General features: G+C 48.2%; 1 protein-coding gene across 12 annotated transcripts in view; it reads left to right on the top strand.

The window, feature by feature from the left end:
* Nucleotides 1-19,790, top strand: part of ATXN2L (ataxin 2 like) — a 1,584,242-nt gene that overhangs the window by 731,713 nt on the left and 832,739 nt on the right. The gene's annotated exons all lie outside the window — the stretch shown is intronic.

Here is a 19,790-nt window from a genome sequence, read left to right on the forward strand (position 1 = left end):
TAAACTGTTATCCCAGAGCAGTAAAGTGAAATTGACTTTACTTACATTTGTAACTTTTTATAGACCCAGCACACACCATCTTACAATAGGGTGCTGGAGGGGTTACTTGGTATCCCCTTTTTCTAGCTTCTCGTGTAACATTTTTGTGTTACCCCTTTCTCAGTAAATGGTTGGTGGCAGTAGTTTTAGTTTTAACTACTGTGGTGTGCATTTACAGCGGGATGCGTTCGCAGCTGCAGTAAAGCACCCAAGGGTGCAATTTTTGTCAAAATGTCCCGGTCTTCTTTTTTCTCCATTTCTTTGTGGAAAGGTCCTTCTTGAGATTTACTCTGCGTGCCACACCAGGTTTGGTCCCATTGTTTGCTTTGCTTTTGGTGGGATTCAAGAGTGAAGCACGCCTCTTGCACATGGATGTCTGGAGTGGGCAGGAAGTGAGGGTGGTGCCTGAAACTCCATGTGCTTAGTCTCCTAGGAGACCCAAATGCACTCTGTAGTGTTTGGCTGTCTGACTGTCTGGCAAGGACAGCCACCCTGCTGTGTGAATGATAGCTGGGCTGGATTTAATGGGAGAGAACTGAATAAAAGGCGAGGCTTTTGGCTTGGAAGGCAGAGTTGACCACTTGACGAAGGAACCGACGAAGAACTTGAAGAGGACGCCTGCTGCAACGCCTGGACTGTTGGTTTGCCCGGTGAAGCCTCGCTGCTGTGCTGAAACTACAAATTCATATTGACAGAGAAGCCACTGCATGGACAAATTCTCCCCTTGAGTTGGTGGGACCAATCAACTCCAAAGTAAGCCACTAGGACATCCTTCTCGGAGCTGGTTTAATTTCCAGAGTTGCGGCTGGAAACCGAATAGCCAGGGAAAGGAACACCTGATTGTGTGCGTTGCTTTTAAGTTGGCCAAGAGCTCCAGGAAGATCCTCCGGACTCCCAGGAAGCAGGACTGAGCCCCCTCAACAGAGTGCGGGAACCCAGAAGCAAGGAAAGTCCATCTCGACAGCCATAAACCACAGTGTTGCTATTTGCGGTATCCCCGAGGAGCTGAAACACTGAAGTGCCACTTACAGGAAAGATTGCCGGTTGCGAGCAGTGACTGTCCCTTTGTAGAGCTGGAGTCCCCAGAAGTCCTCCCACTTGTCCCAACGACGGAGGGCTAGGAACAGTGAGATCTGCAAAGCTACACAGGAACAGAAGTCATCTACTGTACTTTTTCTTCAATACAAAGGTACTGTAAAGTCTAAGAGAACTTACTTCTTGTTGTAGAGTTGCTTGCATCTTCTACCTTTCACAAGTCTAACAGCTTGTGGCCCATTTGATTCTTCCTTTCTTCTAAGACTTCTAAAACATTGTGCAAATACTTTTTCTACTTAACTGCAAAGAAACAATTCATCTCATATATACTTTTGCCTATTGACTTTGGCTTAGCCTTTTTCACTGAATTACTCTTATTGGAGGATCTGAAAGTATTGGCCTACTCCAGAATATTTCTGGTCTCTTCTATGTTCTAATGACCTTTTCCTTTGACTTATTTGTACACTATTCTAAATGCAGCAGTGATATATTAATGCCCCCAGTACCGTAGCAATTGAAGTCACCGGAGGGTGTAGGTTGTCTGTGGGCTATCCCAAAAGGTTATCTACTGATTTAGAAACATTAAGAGTGTATATGTTATGAAGTGTATTTGAATGTTACTGTTATATTGCACCCTTCTGAAGGATTATTCTGACTGACTGATAAATAAATTAATAATTGTTTATTCAAGAAACCTTGTGTTTACGTGTTTATTTGTATACTTGTCACTGTGAATCTCTGTGTAACTCCCCTACAGCTCACATTGACCCGTCTTGAGATGAGCCTGGCTGCTCAACACGCTACCAAAACTGTGTAGTACAAGCTTATACCAAAGGTTGGGTTTCCTATTACCTGTAGTCAGAGTTGTTGCAGTGCACCCCAAAGGTACTGTATACAATCTTTGTGTGTAAAACAGCGTGCTGCTACGGGGAAGGCATCTGGGGACAGCAAGGCACGCCCACACCTAAGCACATACCCCAAGGCCTCTCCTCGGCAGAACCATCGAAGGAAGGCTGCACAACGGCGACAGGAGCATCGCGGGCTTCCGAACCACCACCGAAAAGGCCTGCTGCGGTTCTGCATCAGCGTGTACTGTAAGGCAAGGAGGACAAAGTACAGGCAATATGTGTGCGCAAATCTCATTCGAATGATTCAGACACACTGTCCAAAAAACACATTTCTCTTCAGCAAGGGGTCTGGCATGTATTTAAATGCACATGAATATTACCAGTTGTCAGGTTGGCAATCCTTGGTAAAAGAAAAACGGTTTCACTTTCACTTGCAAATTGTATTTCTCATTTAAGCCAATCTGTCGTCTGGGTCATATTGCCCCCCATTCAATGACAGTCCTCTCCCTAGGCCCCTCCCCTGGCCGCCATCTTCAGATTTTTACTGCATGTTTCAGTGTTGGGAGTCCTCAAGGTTTGCCGCATTTGCTACTTCTAAATTTTTCCGATTTTTGATGGAAAACGTTTCTATTTTAGTCAAAAAGAGCCAGTGTGCTCTTCTCTCCATCCAACAAATGGGATCAGTTGGTCTGTGAATTTCAGCACCCCTCAAGGGTGAGGATCGTCAAACTTTCTTCAAAGTTTCCAGAAGGCCATTGGACCTACTCCACACTTCGGACTATGACAGAGAATGAATGAATGAAGGAAGGAAGATCCTTTTTCAGGCCCTGCACCCGTTGCGGGCTAAAGAATGTGTTTGTAGAGGGCAAACACCTCCAATGCCGCTACTGTCTTCACCCCGGAAGTTCGAGATCTGCCTCAGCTTCTCCCAGAAAACAATGAAGGATCGACACAGTAGACTGGCGGTGTGGCTAAACGCCAAGACCTGTGCCCCGTGCCCCGATCAGGGTCATGCCTCACCCAGGACCGGCCGGTTCGAGGAGTGGGCTTCTAAATCCATTTAGCGAGCCCTGTTCGTGGGGGCCCAAGACAAGGCCAAGCACTGCAAGTCTGGTTCCATCAGAATCGCCCCGCAAACTGGTTCCCGCGATAGGCATGGCACAATCAACATCACTGTCCGCCACCGATCGTCAGCAAGCGATCAAGCCCCTCAAAAAGGAAATTGTTCAAAGCTGCGGGAGAAGTGCGAGAAGCCAGGGACAGAGGAAAAGGTGGCCGACCTGTCCAATGAATGCCCAGACGGCACAGGAGAAATCTCTTCGTCTACAATTGAGCTGGTGGTGGCTGCTCCAACAAAGGCGAAAGGGGATGACCCTGTGAAGGTAATCCCCTTTGCGCCCAAGTGGCGGGAAGCCTCCATTGTAACTGTAGGAAAGCCTGCTGGCACACCAGAGAAGACAATGCTGTTTCTGAGCCAGGCTCGGACCCCCAGGGTGCAAAAAGGGGTGGGGGGGCCACAAAGGTCCCAGGCCAGCCCTAGGCTGTGCCCCAGACCAGGAGAGTTTAATCCACAGACTAGAGTCTCTGCACACAGTCCACGAGGGCGCCGATGACGGCGCAAGGCCTAGTATTCTGATCACATCCGCTCAGCCGCGGGATGTATCCCTGGACATCCTATTGACTCTACACACGTTGGTGCTAGAAATCCAGAAAAGGATGCTGCAGCGCCTGGTTACCGTGGCCCTGATCAGCATGCGGCTAAGAAGAGGAAGCGTCGGGCAATGCCCCCGTTTCAGGCTCCACATCTGCTTTGGGCACCCTCCCCCCGGTGGATCCAGACACATCGACAAGATCGTCACGGCGGGCGGATATCTACAGCTGAGGGCGTCCCCACCGGACGAGGTAGGGTAGTTTCCTTTCATGGTCGCCAAAGCTTTCGAGCTGTCCAGCTTACTCCTGAGGAGACCAAGAAGGAGGGTTTCCTATACCAGAGGCGCAAGGCCAAAATGAAGACCATAATGGCGGTACCCTTTCTGGACAACGTGTGGGAGGAGGGACTGGCCCTCTTGAAGAACCCTTGTACGGTCCCTGCCAAGCAAGATAGGCTGGAGGAAAGGAAAACAAACTGGTGCCGCAGTCCGCACCCAGGTGCCTTCGGTCGCAAACATCTCCAGACTCGGTTTCGGTGACCGTGAGGAAAAGGTAATCAAATCCTTCCTAGTCGTCCTCTGTCCCTCTAGACAGCGAGGGCAAGAAGTTGGACGCCATTGGAAGGAAGGTAATTTACATTGCAGCTTCAACCATCATGGCATCAAACGCACTGGCGATCCTGGTCAGGTAAGACGGGGAGCTGTGGTACAAGGTGGGCCCGATTCTAGACTACCCTGATGACAAGAGGATGTAGGCTCCATGAGTGAGAGGTGGCTTTGGACCATGCCATCACGATGGCGCTGGACATCGCCGATACAGGGTTTCAGCAGGTGGGAACAGTGTCTGCCTTCGTCATCAAGGCTGGCTGAAGGCCACGAATTTCCGTCAGGAGGTCCAGGCGAGTGTACTGGACATGCGTTTGACGGAGATAACCTTTTTGGGAAAGCCATCGACTAGTATATGAAGACCATCAAGGCGAATGCAGAGATGCCCCGTGGCCTGGGCACTCAAACAACACTGCTCTTCCTTTCGTGCCTTCAGAGGCAAGTCTGGCAGATCGATGAAAGGTTTCTCCTCGTAACGCCAGCCCTCCAGGTCCACGACCCATGAGTCCTACAGAGGCCGTTCCAAGGCCTAGGGTGGAGGTGGTTAGCGCTGTTGTCGCCCTCAAGGCAGGACGCCGGTATGTCTGAACCGGCTAGGACCTCAAGGTCCCACCCATGTACCCCAGTGGGAGGCCTGCTGACGGGATTCGGCAGCGTGTGTGAGAAGATCTCCACCAACAGATGGGGGCTGGATGCTCTCGCACAACTGGAGTTTCAGCAAAGGTGTCTGAGTATCCCTCCGGTGGGCCAGCAGGAGCAACTCATCCCTCAACTCTTGGAGGATGTTCTTGCCATGCTGTGAAAGGGGGCGTTACTTTTAGTAAAAAAAGAAAACCGGGGGCTGGCGGCCCGATCCTGACTTGCGACGTCTCATCAAGTACCTCCAGTCCCGAAAATTCAGGATGGTACTGTTGCAGCACGTGCTCGGCCAACTGGAAGGAGACTTCTTGACGTTGCTGGACCTGGAGGACACAGAGTTCCTACGCTTTGTAGTGAGGGGATGGCACTACCAGGTCAAGACCCTCCCCTTCGGCCTGTAATGAAGCCTATAGAACCAGTACCTGTAGCAGGGAAGGACGGAGGATTGAGACCCATCTTGGACTTAAGAGACCCGAACAAGTTCCTCAGGAAAGGCGAGTTCAAGATTGTAACCCTTTCTCGGATGCTTCAGGCCCTCCAGCCTCGGGATTGGATGGTATCATTAGACCTTCAGGATGCTTACTTTCATGTGCCGATCCATCACAAGCACAGACAGTACCTGAGGTTCGCCGTTGGCGGTTCTCATCATCAGTTTCGACTTCTGCCATTTGGGCTGACCTCTGAAATGATATTTTATTTTTTATTACCAAGGGTGTTCACCAAACTGATGGCGGTTGTGGCAGCAAGTCTCAGGAGAGGGGGAATTCACGTTTACCCCTACCTAGACGATTGGCTGATCAGGGCCAGTTCTCCAGAACAGGCATTGGAACATCTCAGCTATACCTGTCACGCCCTTCAGACTGAGCTTCTCCCTCAACTTCAAGAAGTCCCACATGATACCATCACAAAGACTCCAATTTATTTGGCCAATCCTGTATGCATCCCTGGGAAAAGCCTTGCCACCAGTTGAGGGCCAAGACATTCTTTAGATGGTGACCAAATTCCAAAATGCCCAGCATCTACTTGCCATCGATTTTCTGAGGTTCCTTGGCCTCATGGCATCCTGCATTTTTCTGGTGCCATAGGCTCGTCTGAGAATGAGATCACTCCAAATGTCTCTCAGGACTCGGTGGTCCCAATTCTCAGTAAAGATATCAGACCTCCTACAAATCCTGAGCAGATTCTCACAGGACCTTCGATGGTGGGCCTGTCGGGAGAATATTTTGAAAGGCGAACCGTTTTGGCAACCATGGACAGAGATAACCGTAGTGACGGATGCCTCACTCGCGCGTTGGGGAGCCCACACCAACGACCTGACAATCAGCGGTTGCCCGTCTCCATCTGAATCCAAACTACATATCAACCTGTTGAAGCTAATCAGATTAGCACTAAAGGCCTTTCTGCCCTCTGTACTGGAATAGAATGTCCTGATAATGACAGACAACTCAGTGGCCATGTACTATCTCAACAAGAGAGGTGGTGCTAGGGTCACTACCACTGTGCAGAGAGTCAATGAAGCTCTGGTTCTGGGCTTTACAAGAAGGAATCATGTAATCGGCAGGTTTGGAAAGTTTGGGAAATCCATTATCCTAGTAGCTCCTGATTGGGCCAGGAGGAAATAGTACCCTCCGATACGACTTCCACAAAGCGAAGACCTTTTCTCTCGGATAGAGAGAGATTGAGATCGAGAGATTGAGATCTCGATGTCCATTTTTCCGAGAGGCTGAGATAAAAGGTTTTTGACCTCCCGGACAACGTTAAGGAGATTTTGCTTTCGGCTAGAAGGCTGCAACTAAATCGTACCGCTGTTGTTGAAATACATTCTGCAGCTGGTGTAGAGATAAGAATGTTGACCCATTTACATGTAATACACTGATGGTGTTATCCTTTTTGTTACATCTGGCTAATATGGGGCTCCAGATTGGTACCATCAACGGATACTTGGCGGCGCTTTCTATTTTTAAGCGCACTTCAGAAGAAGTTTCTTGCTTTAAAATACCTCTAATAGTACAGTTCTTAAAGGGACTAACACATGTTTTCCCTCCAATCCCTTTTTAAGTCCCAGTTTGGGATCTCAATTTAGTGTTGAAGTTTATGATGGGGGGGCTCCTTTTGAGCCATTACACTCCTGTCCTTTGAGGCCATTTACCCTAAAAACTATCTTTTTGGTAGCTATTACATCTGCCCGAAAGGGTGAGGGAGCTACAGGCTTTATCCTGCAAGCCTGCGCACACAGTCTCTTACAAAGATAAGTGGTGCTGAAGGTGAAACCATCTTTTCTACTCAAAATGGTCTGAGTTTCATCTCGCACAAAAGTTAACTTTACCATCGTTTTACCCTCCTCCATATACTGGGAACGAAGAGGAGAGACTTCACCCTAAACCTGCACTGAGCGTTTATATATATAGAATGACAGTTAAGACAGGATGACCAATTATTTGTGGGCTATTCAGGTCACAAATTGGGAATGGCTATTAACAAACAAACACACTATCCAGATGGATTATATTGCCAATATAAGAATGCTGCAGACTGGCAGGAAAAGATCCTCCAGAAGGCCTACAGGCTCCTTCGACCAGAGGCATGGCACTTCCTCTGCTTTACAGAGGGGAGTACCAATAAAGGAAATATGTGCGGCTGCCACATGGTCGTCTATACACACCTTCACTAAACATAGTTTAAACTCTTCCTCAGGTCAGGAAACTGCGTTTGGCAAATCAGTGTTGCATTCCGTGCACACACCCATGAAAACTATTCAAATGTCATACAATTCTGACGCCCTCCTCCAAATACTGTAAACTGCTTTGGGAGTTTATCAAAGATGAGCAATACGTGGGAGAACACAATTCATTCGAAGAACAAGTTACTTACCCCTGGTAACGTTCTTTTGACTGGATGTTCCTCCCACATATTCCTTATCGCCCCTCCCAACCTACCCCACAGTCGAATTTCCTTTGCGATTACAGTCTGCGCTCTCTCAGGAGGAGTAACTGTCCGGTGCAAGATAAATCCTTCACTCGTAAAAATAGAACTGAAGTCAGCAGGCCCTGCACATACTACATATACCTTCGTTGACATCGAGACGGAGGCCTCCGAGGGATATCGAGTTGACAGACATCGATGCACAGCACCCCCTGCTGAAAAAATAACTCTAGCAGCAAAGCTCAAAGATAAGGAATATGTGGGAGGAACATCCAGTCGAAAGAACGTTACCAGGGGTAAGTAACTTGTTCTTCGAAGGGATTGTGTCCTCCGACGTATTCCTCATCTTAGATATCTCCTTCCAGCTCTGCTGGCCTTGGAAAATTTTTTCTCTAGAGGGCGCTGCGCGCCGACGTCCTCCGAGTCGATGTCCTTCGACAGCCGCCGTGTCGACGTCATCCTGCCTATAAAGGCCGCGCGCAGCGTCCGTTGCTCAGTTCTTAGTCAGATTAATCCTATTTACCTCGAGTTATTCGATCCGTACTCGATGGCTTCCTCGTCGGAACCGACAACTCCTCGATCCGGCTTCAAGAAATGTCGAGATTGTGGGAAAAAGATGTCGTTGACCGATCCTCACAGAATTTGTCTGTGGTGTTTGGGAGCTGAACACCATTGTTCGGAGTGCGAGGACTGTATGTCCATGACAGCTAAGGCCCTGAAGGAGCGTAGGGGGAAGCTGGAGAAAGGTAAGACTTTTAAAGGTTCTTCTTCGTCGACGAAGTCGAGACATTCGTCTCCTCGTCACCATTCGCGCTCCAGGTCTCGGAGTGGGTCTCATCACTCCTCGAGATCGAAGCACTCGAAGAGGAGACGTCGAAGATCCCCTTCTCCATCTTCCTCTTCCTCTGTTTCACCAAAAAGAATCCCTTGCCCCACGAAACATAGTTCCCGGGCTGAATGGGAGGAATTCCGAAAAAATATGATGAGCGTCTTCGAGAACGCGGCCTCGGCCCCCTCGAAGACTGCCGAGAGCGATGCTCTGGTCGAAAGACCCGAAGGTCAAAAACGCTGCGAGTCGCAGTACCCGGCGAAAGAAACCTCCTTAACCCTCGAGCAGGACTATGACCTCCAAACCTTCCTCGAAGGTTCCGTCGAGGCCAATGTCTTCGACGCCGTTGTCGAAGGGACCTTCGACACACGGGTCTGTCGACTCGACGCCAGCTTCGACACCGGCGTCGACGCCAAGAAAAGTCACGGTTACCACACATCCAGTGACTATCCCCAGGCCCTCGACGTCGATGGCTTCGATATTGTCGAGTAGAATTCCAATTCTGTTGAGGTCTTCGAGGCCTCCGCCTCTGTTTTCGACGCCACGCTCGAAGCCTTCGGCGTCGACGACATCGACGTTTTCGAGGCCAATAATGACAAGTTCGGCACCCTCTGCCTTGGAAATGGGATTTACTCCCTTTATGAGTTCAGAACAATTGAGAACTATATCCTCAATTTTAGAAGAGGGTGATTTGTCTGAACAGGAAGACACATTTGAGTTACAGGGACCTGTAACCCCAGTTAGAGAGGAATTTTCCTCTGAAGAGCGCAGATTAAAGGATCTTCATGATTCTTTACATGAGGCAAGTGGGTTAGACACTTCCCTTGAGGTGGAGTTTGCTAAGCCAGACCCGGGGGAGCATGCTGAAACCCCCTACAGAGCCTTAATGGCCAGAATTAGAGAGTTCATGGGGTGGTCTGCACCTTCACAATCTTTCCAACAAGATGACCTCACGGATATTCTTGACAAAGGCCCACAGGAGGATCCTGTGGTGCCTTTTCATAAAGCTCTTCAGAGAAAGATCATGACAAACTGGGAAACCCCAGATGTAGTACCAGCAGTAAATAAAAAACTGTCTACAAAGTACAGGGTATCTTCTACAGACCCAGAGTTTTTGTCTAAACGCCCATCCCCAGAAAGTCTGGTGGTACAGGCAGCATCCTCTACCGATGTCAAGACGGCTTATCCTACCGTCCCACAGGACAGGGACGATAAAAAATATGATGCTATGGCAAAGAGTCTTTTCAGCATGTAGCATGGCGTTAAAATCTGTTAATGCTACTTGCACCCTTGCTAGGTTCAGCCATACACTTTGGGAGTGTGCTTCTACAGCGGCTGACTGCATCCCGGAGGGAGAAGAAAGGGATGCTTTCCTGAATATTATACAGGACGGTAAAGACGCTATGTGCAAATCCCTCCAGACGGGCATTGATTCGGCTGACAGTATCAGCAGAGCAATGGCGGCAAGTACATCAACCAGGAGATTCGCTTGGTTGAGAAAGTCGGGTTTTGCCCCAGATGTGCAAGCCAGGCTCTTGAACATGCCATTCGATGGCTCTTCTTTGTTCGGGAAAAAGGCGGATGACAGTTTAGAGAAACTGCAAACTTCAAAAGCAGCAAAATCCCTAGGAGCTGCAATCCGTCAGACTCCTTTTCGTCCCACATGAACCTCTGCGAGGGGCAAGTCCTTTCGCTTCTACTCCGCATTCGGAAGAGGTAGAGGACGACCGGCTCAAAGGGGTCAAAGAAGAACTACCCGAGGTGGACGGGGTAGATATTCAAAAGCCGCAGCAACAGCAGGTGCCTCTTTACCATCGGCATCTGCATCAGCCGCCCCAAAACCACACTGAGGACTTCCCTCACAGGACACCTGTAGGAGGCAGGTTGACTCAACATCTGACGGTATGGCAGGCTATCGCGTCAGATGCTTGGGCATTGGAAACAGTTGCCCAAGGTTACTGCCTGCCTTTCCTACGTATACCTCAGTCATCCACCGGGGATCAGCTCTCAGAAAGCTCCAGATCCGCTCCTCTTGCAGGAAATTTGGGACCTGCTAGAGAAAGGTGCCATAGAACCGGTACCTGTAGCGGAGAGGAACAAGGGCTGGTACTCCCCTTACTTTCTCATTCCAAAGAAAGACGGAGGAATGAGACCCATCTTGGACTTGCGAGAATTGAACAAATTCCTCAGAAAAGACAAATTCAAGATGGTCACTCTTTCTCAGATCCTCCAGGTCCTTCAGTTCCAGGACTGGTTGGTATCGCTGGACCTTCAGGACGCTTATTTCCATGTGCCTATCCATCTCAAACACAGGAAATACCTGAGGTTCGCAATTGGCAACTCTCACTATCAATTTCGAGTGCTGCCATTTGGGCTGACCTCCGCCCCGAGGGTCTTCACCAAGTTAATGTCGGTAGTGGCTGCAAGTCTAAGGAGGGAAGGGATTCACGTCTACCCCTACCTGGACGATTGGTTGATCAGGGCTGTTTCTCCGGAACAAGCTCAGATGCAGCTAAATCATGTGTGCCACTTCCTTCACAGACTGGGCTTCTCCCTCAATTTAAAGAAGTCACAAATGATACCATCGCAGAGACTCCAGTTCATAGGAGCGATCCTGGATACTTCCCTGGGAAAAGCCTCGCCACCAGAGGTGAGGGCTCAAGATATTCTACAGATGGTTACCAAGTTCCAGCATGCCCAACGTCTCCCAGCCTTCGACTTTTTGAGGTTGCTAGGCCTCATGGCATCCTGCATTTTCCTAGTGCCAGAGGCTCGCCTGAGAATGAGATCCCTCCAGTGGGCACTGAGGACTCAGTGGTCACAATTCTCAGGGAGAATGACAGATCTTCTTCGGGTTCCCGGCAGGGTGGCTCGAGACCTTCAGTGGTGGGCCTGTCAGGAGAACATTCTGAAAGGAGAACAGTTTTGGCAACCCTGGCCGGAGATAACAGTAGTCACGGATGCCTCACTCACAAGGTGGGGAGCCCACGCCAACGACTTGACGATCAGCGGTCGTTGGTCTCCATCGGAGTCCAGACTACATATCAACCTGTTAGAGCTGAGAGCCATCAGACTTGCGCTGAAGGCGTTCCTGCCAGCTGTACAAGGGAAGAACGTCCTGATAATGACGGACAACACGGTGGCCATGCATTACCTCAACAAAAGAGGAGGCGTAGGATCACTACCCCTGTGCAGAGAGGCGATGCAGCTCTGGTTTTGGGCAATCCAAGAAGGAATCCCTCTATCGGCAGTTCACCTAGCCGGAGAGAAGAACTTGACAGCGGACGCTCTGAGCAGACAGAACAGTCTCCCACGAGTGGGAGCTAGCTCAGGAAGTCCTTCAAGAGATCTTCGCCCTTTGGGGAACCCCTCAGGTAGATCTGTTCGCCACCAGCCTAAACAGGAAATGCGACCTGTTCTGCTCAAGGGAATTTCCCCCGAGAGGAGCTCTGGGAGACGCGTTCATAGTGGACTGGGAGTTTCCGCTTCTGTACACGTTCCCACCGGTCCCCGTCATTCCTCAAATGATCAGGAGGTTGAGAAGATTCCGGCGAACCATGATCCTAATTGCCCCGGATTGGGCCAGGAGAACGTGGTACCTGAACCTTCTAGACTTGTCCACCTGCCCTCCAATTCGACTTCCACTCAGAGAGAACCTACTCTCACAGAAGGGAGGTCAGGTTCTCCATCCAGACATCAAAACCCTCAACCTTCACGCTTGGCTTCTGAAAGGCTGAGGTACAAGGATTGGGACCTCCCTGATGATGTTATGGAGGTGTTGCTTTCGGCAAGGAGGCCAGCAACAAAGTCTTTATACCGCTGCCGTTGGAACAGATTTTGCAGCTGGTGTAGAGAACAGAATATCGACCCTTTTTCATGTGGTACACCAATGGTTTTGTCCTTCCTACTATATTTGGCAAATTCAGGCCTTCAAGTTGGCACCATTAAGGGCTATCTCGCAGCGCTATCCATCTTTAAGCGGACTGCGGAAGAACCATCCCATTTCAAATTACCCTTGGTAATACAGTTTCTAAAGGGGTTAACCAATGTTTATCCCCCAAGACCATTCCAAGTTCCCCTATGGGATTTAAACTTAGTACTAACTTTCCTGATGGGTACACCTTTCGAACCTCTCCATTCTTGTTCGTTAAGATTCCTTACCCTTAAAACTGTTTTATTAATAGCACTTACATCTGCTAGAAGGGTGAGCGAATTACAAGCTTTCTTGTAAACCCCCTCATACTATATTTCACAAAGACAAAGTTGTCCTGCAAGTGAAGCCTAATTTCCTCCCAAAGGTGGTTTCTGAATTCCATATCACTCAGAAGATTACCCTACCATCTTTCTATCCTCCTCCTCACCCGGGGAAAGAGGAAGAGAGGTTACACAGGCTAAACCCTAGGAGGGCTTTAAGTTTTTACATTAGTAGACTAGCCAGGATAAGACAGGCAGACCAGCTGTTTGTAGGTTACACAGGTCACAAGCTGGGGTTACCAATAACTAAGCAGACCATTTCCAGATGGATCATTCTAGCCATTCTGGAATGTTATAAACTGGCAGGGAAGGAGCCCCCTCAAAACCTTAGGGCTCACTCGACCAGAGGTATTGCAGCTTCATCGGCCCTCAAAAAAGGCGTGCCGGTTAAAGACATAGGTGCGGCCGCTACATGGTCGTCTGTTCATACCTTTACACGTTTTTACAATCTGGATTCCTCCTCCAGTCAAGAGACTAAGTTTGGAAGGGCTGTACTGCATTCTATTCATCAATGGAAGACAGCGTGAAGTCAGTACTCCCTCCTCCGATAATAGAATACTGCTATGGGAGCCTATCTAAGATGAGGAATACGTCGGAGGACACAATCCCTTCGAAGAACAAGTTACTTCTTACCTTGTAACGTTCTTTCGACGGGATGTTCCTCCGACGTATTCCTCATCGACCCTCCCATCCATCCCCGCAGTTCTACTTCCCTTGTTGTTGCAGCTTACGCTCCTTCAGGGTGATTAGTTAGTCCAGAAAGTATTATTGTGGGCTACAAAACGGAACTGAGCAACGGGCGCCCTCTAGAGAAAATATTTTCCGAGGCCAGCAGAGCTGGAAGGAGATATCTAAGATGAGGAATACGTTGGAGGAACATCCCGTCGAAAGAACGTTACAAGGTAAGAAGTAACTTGTTCTTCTGTGCAAATTCCCTTCAACTTTAAAGACCCCAAGCTCTTTGGCTGGACTTTTTAATTTTTTCCATGGAGTGAGTGAGACCTTTTTCCCACTGTCATGTGTTTTTACCTGATTTAGATTTTTGTGTTTTCACTGTTTTTGGAGTCTGACAAACTCCATAGGTATCTGCTTTTTGTATAGTCACTGCACATTTAGTGCTGTCACTGAGCAATCCCTCTCATACGTTTAAATACCTTTTCTTGTGTGAACTACAGTTCCCAAGATTAGTAAAGTGAAATTGACTTTACTTACCTTTTCTCTTTGTAGGTCCAAGACACAGCATCTTATGTGTAGTGCTGGGAGCTTACCTTATAGCCCCTTATCGTACATTCTCATGTAATATTTTGGTACCCTCACTACTTTAAATGGCTGGTGACAGTGATTGCCTTTTCTTAACATTGCGCTTTTCTACTGCCGGCTGAACCCTCAGCTGCAGTACAGCACCCATGGGTGACCATTTTGTCGAAATGGCCCCTTACTTTTTTCGCCATTTTCTGTTGGTGAGGTTTTTCTTGGGTTTTACCCTGAACTGAAACAGGTTGGAGCCCTTTGTTTGTCTTGCTTTTGGCTGGCTTCAGCCCTGAAGCTCGCCTCTGACTCCAGTGTGTCTGAAAGGGCAGGATGCGAGGGAGGGTCCCGAAACTCCCGTCCTTTATCTCCAGGACTGCCTGTATGCAACTAGTCCTGGCTGGCTGGCTGTCCTTTCAGGACAGACACCCTGTTGTGTGATTGACAGCCTAGCCTGTGCATGAATGGAAGAAACCTGCTTCAAATGCGATGGTTTTGGGACTACAGGCAGAGTCAACCACTGGGAGAAACACCTGACGAAGAAACCATGAATGAAGCTTGCTGCAACCTCCTGGACCTTTGAATTGCCCGGTGAAGACCTGCTACTGTGCAGAACACCTTTTTCACCTCACCACAGAAGCTCCTCCTGGATGGACTACTCCCCTTGGGTTAGTGGGAGCAACTAACCCCAAGACGAACTCCACTGGACCACCATCCCAGACTTTCTGTGCCACTCGATTGCATCAGAAGCCCAACGCCAGGGGTCGAATGTCCGTAGTGAGTGCACAGTCTGCCGTGGAATCAATCTGGCTGGAAGCTCCAGGAGTTTCCTAAGGACCCTCCATAAGCAGGACCTCCAGATCCAGAGTGCAGGACAGAGGGAGCGAAGAGTCCAACCAGTGGCCAAGATCCCCAAAAGTGCTGTTTGCTAAGCGATGAAACTGTGAAGTGCTACTGAACCAAAAAGAGCCTGTAGTTGCCAACGACCTCCCAAGTACCGCTGCAGGAGCCCTCCAGCGGTCCTCCCTCTTGTCCCCACGGCTGAGGCTCAGGAACAAGGGTCTGCATCGCTGTAGCAAGACAGAATTCAGCTGGACCACTCTTCAAACCAGAGGTACTGTTTAGGCTTGTGGTACTTCCCTTATTGCATTTTAGCCACACTCATTTCAGTTGGGAATTGCTTTGGTTTACCTTTTAGGGTTGATTCCAACTCTTTTTACAGGCTTGTGACCCTACAAGTGTTTTTTCTAACAAATTCTCTAACTTTGTGCAAGAATTTGATCTAAGAAGTGCATCATATCCATAGACTTTGTCCCAAATGACTTTGGCTGTGCTGACTCCCTGAAGACTTATCTAGTCCATTGACTTTGATACAGTTTGTCCCTCATAGGTGGTAATCTGTTGTATACTGTTACTGCTGGGAAAGGCTTATCTAGATTTCATTGGAAGGTTTAATTGTCCTCATACATTCTGAGAAACTGTCTAACCTTTTTCCTTCCCTCACCTTTCCTTTCTGCAACCTCAGAATCTGCAAAGTATACTAGTGTGAAATATAAATGCCATTACGGTCCTTGTGATTGAAGTCACCTCTGGGTGTAGGAATTGTGTAAGAAGCATATCCAAAGATTACCCATTAACTTGTTTTAATTCTGAGAAGTGATTTTAAAGTATATTTACATTGTTACACGAATTGTCTTTTTAAAGAATGCTTATTTAAAAATTGATGTTGATTAATTATTTGTAACTGAAACCTTGAGTTTAAGTGTTACTTGGATACCTTTATTTACGGATTTCATTTGTACAGCTCTACCGCTGACATTTACACCTCTTGAGATAGGCCTGGCTGCTCAGACACACTACCAACTTGTGTAGTACAGACCTATACCAAACAGTGGGTTACCTTATACCCAGTTTGACTGCACCATATCTTATCTAACCGCGCACTCCTCTATCAAGGTGCATCAGGCAGCTATCTCCTGTTGCACCAGGTCTCCAGGAAGATTTCACTTTGGTCTCACTCTCTCGTCAAGGAGTTCCTGAAAGGACTGTTTCAATATTTCCCACCAGTGAAGGCTCTTGCCCCGCCGTGGGAACTCACCATGGTGCCAACGAGGCTCACGGGGGTGGGTGGCCCTGTCGAGCCTATGCATCAGGCCTCTCAAGTGCCTCTCGTGGAAAACTGCTTTCCATGTGGCCATCACCTCTGCCAGGCGAGTAGGTGAGATCCAGGCCCTATCCTGCAAATAGCCATATATGACTTTCCACGAATTGAGGCTGGTACTGCAGACGTACCCCTCTTTCATGCCTAAGGTTCTGTCGGAATTCCATCTCAACAAGCCTTTGGTGTTACCTGTTTTTTTCCTGAAGCCTTCGTCACCGCCTGAAAGGGCTTTGCACTTGCTGGACGTTGCTTGTGCCCCTGAAATTCTACGTGATGCGCACAGAGTTTTTGGAAGACTTCTCAACTGTTCGTGAACTTCCATCTCAAGGTGTCTCTCCGGCTGCATCACGCGCTGTCATTGGTTGGTGTACCGACCGCTGCCCGGCGGTCCGAGTCCACTCTACCAGAGCGATCACTGCAGCGGCGTTCCTGTCCTGTCTGGTGTGACCCTGCTGGACATCTGCAGGGCTGCTACGTGGAGGTCCATGCACAACTTCACAAAGTTCTACTGCGTTGACAAGGATTCCAGGGATGAGTCCAGAGTCAGCCAAGCAGTACTACGCAACCTCTTCGCTTGATGGGAGTCTGTTCCAGAGGTAAGAGTTGATTGCTTCTGTTGACCTTGCCACCTCCCATGGTTGTGTAATGTTTTACTGCTATGTGTTAGGAAATATTTCTCTGTACTGCACCTTTCCTTCCATCTTTACAGAACCCCCAAACTTTTTGCTATAATTTTTTTTTGACCTGCACATTTTACAGTGCAGTAAAGCCTTAAGCTTCCCTACACTGGCTTTTGCTCATATGTTATGGGGAAACTGACATGTCCTTCAGGCTGTCAGTACTGGGAAACCTTGTATCCCTTAGTCGTGTTACTACTTTTGTATCACTTGTAACTTTTTATCATTGTACAATGCTGCTTACACTGCAGTGCAGTGGGTACATTTTTGTTTTGCCCTAGACGAACACTCAAAGGTTTTGTGGTTACTCTAGGTGTGCTAAACGGATGAGCTGGTGGCAGCAGTGACATTTTCCAACTTTTTGGGAATTTTCATTTGAACCTTACAGCGTTGACCTTGTTTGGCTACTAACTGTGACTACTGGTCAAACATGGCTGTGCCACAAAATTGTTTGCTTGTCCTTTTGCCATCTTGTTCTTTAACCTTTTTCCTGGCCTCAGAGGTCAGGAAAATCCTTATAAGGCCTTTCAGTGCATGGGAGAGCAGAAGCTTTTGGCAGGCTATTGGAGGGCTGTGTGTGTTTGCTGGCAGGATGTTGGCTGGGACTATCTGGTCCCAATCCATAAACTGGTTTGGGTGTGTGAGTGATATGCTTTAATGTTCCCGCCAATGGACCTGATTGGACCACTGGGGGTGGGGGTGCGTTGGTTGCTATTGGCTAGTGAGAACAGCTGCTGTTATCTGGCTTTTAAGATCAGAAAAGGACCCCTGCACCCATTCTTCAGAGATCCTGGAGAAACCTGAAGGAGCCAAGTACCCTATCCAGCTGTGAGACCCACAAAGAAACATAGACCTGACTGCAGGAGGCCTGGCGACCAATATCTGCTACTATCCTGTAGGAGCCCTGTCTTGCTCGTGATATTTGGCAGTCCTGTGAAAGAGCTGCGACCGTTGGAGTGGAGGGACCATCCATTCCTGATGTCTGTTCGGTGCCCTGACAAAGGAAGCTTTCGGAAGTGCCCTGGGACTTTTTTTGGGCTATCGTGCCGCCGGTGTCACCGTTCCGAGGTTTGACCTGGAACTTGGGGAATCCTCAGCTGGCACTACGAGACTGACCTCTACGAGATTTCGGCATCCTAGCATTGAGGGGACCCAAGATGGGAGGGATAATCTGACCAAGGCTGCTGATTCCCTTTGCGCCGCCATGCTGCAGTACTATAACGGGAACAGAAGCCAGCTGGAACCCATTCAACAGACCTAAGATACTGTGAACTAAGGGGTACTTGCCTCTTCTTGTGTAGCTTGCTTGTGCTCCGTTGTAACTTGCATTTGCCGTCTTTTGCAGAGTTGGTTGCAGCTTTGCCCTCCACAAGCCTCCTAGTTTGTGGCCTAACAGTGATTTCTTCTTCAACATAAGCTCTCTAAAACATTGTGCAATACTTTTTACTTCCCTTCAAGAAGTGCCTCAGCTCCCCTAGACGTTGCTAAATTAACATTGGCTGTCCTGGCTCCCTGCAGACTCCTAACCTCTGACTTTGTGTTTTAACTATCCCTCCAAAAGTCATACATTGCTTACTTGTACAGCTGGGAAAGGGTTCATCTACATTACATTGGGGGGTTCAAACATGCTTTCCTGTTTGAGAAACTCGTTAACCATTGTTTCCTTCCCTAACCTTTTCCTTTTGCCACCAAACTCAGTATTACTCGAAATGTACCACTGATAAAATCAATGTCCACATTGTCCTTACTATTGAAGTCACCTGAGGGTGTAAGAAGTGTCTGTGTGCCATCCCCACAGGGCATCTACTGATTTACGGAAACTGAGTGTGTATTTTGAAGTATATTTAAGTGTCGCATATTTGCTCTCTTCTAAAGAAGGCTTATTTTAAAACTGACTGTTAAATTAATAAATGTTTATTCAAGAAACCTTGTGTAAGTGTTATTTGGATACTTGTCACTGTGAAACTTTGTTGCAACCCTACAGCTCAAATTGCCCCCTTTTGAGATGAGCCTGGCTGATGAGCCACACTACCAACTTGTGTAGTACAGGCTTATACCAACTGTTGGGTTCCTATTGCCAAGAGGACAAGGCTGGTGCAGTCTCCCACAGGGTTACTGCATACAATCTTGCCTAACTTGTTTTCCCTGGCTTCAAGACTGCTGTAGTTCATTGTATTGGTGTGTGCATTGTGCAATTTTCTAGTGTGGATGATCTTGCCAAGAGGGTTTGCATGCTCACCTAGTATGGGCAAAGCAGCATCCGTGAAATGTTGACATGCTCCCATGGAGGCAATCTGCAAGGCTACTATATGGCCCAAGCTGCATGTTTCATGCAATCATTCATCCATTGACTTCAAATTCAAGAGCAGATGCTCAGTTCAGGCAAGCCAGTCTTGGGAGTTTAAAAATGTGTTTTTATCATATGCCGCTATTTCTCATCAGTAGCATCTCTTTACACCCTATTCGGTTAGGGTGTGTTTTAATCTACCTTGAGATGTAAGTTAGTTACTCCCTATAGTGACTATGGTACTCTTGGTACACTGTTCTTTTTCCTCCAAAAGTGCCTCCCTCCTTCCCTGGTAAAGGCTCAAGGTCTTGTGTTTTTAACGCTGGTGATTGTGAGGGGGTGAGGGGACATTCATAATGGAGGTTCTGAGCTGGCAATGTACGTGCCCCACTGCTTTTTTTAAAACACTGCCGTGCGCCTTAATGTGGTCCCATTTTTATGGGGAAGAAATGTACTAACTAATGGGCAAAGCAAACTGGACTAGTACAGTTAAATTATCTGCAGAGATAGTTTATACTTAAAGGTATATTGTGGAAGGCTGTTGGTTATACCGACGTCTCCTTATGTACATGTCTGTGTCAACGCTTTAAAAAAAA

The sequence above is a fragment of the Ambystoma mexicanum genome, chromosome 3p (assembly GCF_040938575.1).
Source record: "Ambystoma mexicanum isolate Mex_15411 chromosome 3p, UKY_AmexF1_1, whole genome shotgun sequence".
Lineage (NCBI taxonomy): Eukaryota > Metazoa > Chordata > Amphibia > Caudata > Ambystomatidae > Ambystoma > Ambystoma mexicanum.